Genomic DNA, 824 nt, shown 5'->3' on the forward strand with positions numbered 1-824 from the left:
CTCTTCCATAACATTTTATTTTTGAATAAATCTCCAGAAGTCAGATACTAGCCAAAAGCTTTAAAGAATTCCTTTGTATTTTTCATAACAGTTGATTTTTTTTCTTGCTTCTTTAAAGAGTTGAGAATTCAGCTCCTTAAGCCTTGCATGTGACATAAACTGTGTATTAGTTTGGACATAGAATGCCTGCTCCTGGTTCTGTTTGAAGTCAGTGACAAAAAAAAACTTCCATTGACTTAAGTGAGATCAGAATTGTACTGAAAACAGGATAAAATGTGCATGTACAAAAACACATTTAATTGGGGGAGTGAATAGGAGGCTTTGGCCTCCCACTCCATGCACTCCACCCAGAACAGTCTATGGGAAAGGACTGGACACCTATTTTCTACACCTGGATGTCTTCAGTCTGAGGAAATGCAGGGAGTCTTTCCTTGCTGTTCTGGTCCCCACAGGAGAAGGACTGGAGCACCCACCATTCCCCATTCTTTCCTTAGACTTGGATCACCTAGTCTTGGGAAGATGCAAGGAACAGGGGAGACAAGGCAGTTGTATGTTAAACATATCTACTGCCCCATATTCCAGAAACATTTTTAACAGTGGAAATTTCTTGGAAAGTATCACTGCTAGAAAAGACCACCTGTTAACGGCCTTTGATTACTTTTAATATTTTAATAGATCAATAATACTCCTTGTGGCAGAAAGCCACCTTGGTTTCTCCCCAATATCTCTGCCCTGTAACAATGTAACTAAGATGGGCCCATCACAGAGGATTCACACCTCAGCCTGTCTCTTTAGGTAACTTGAGCTGGCTGCATTCCTGAGGG

Source organism: Gavialis gangeticus, unplaced genomic scaffold, assembly GCF_001723915.1.
Source record: "Gavialis gangeticus isolate Ggan-Ray unplaced genomic scaffold, GavGan_comp1, whole genome shotgun sequence".
Taxonomy (NCBI): domain Eukaryota; kingdom Metazoa; phylum Chordata; order Crocodylia; family Gavialidae; genus Gavialis; species Gavialis gangeticus.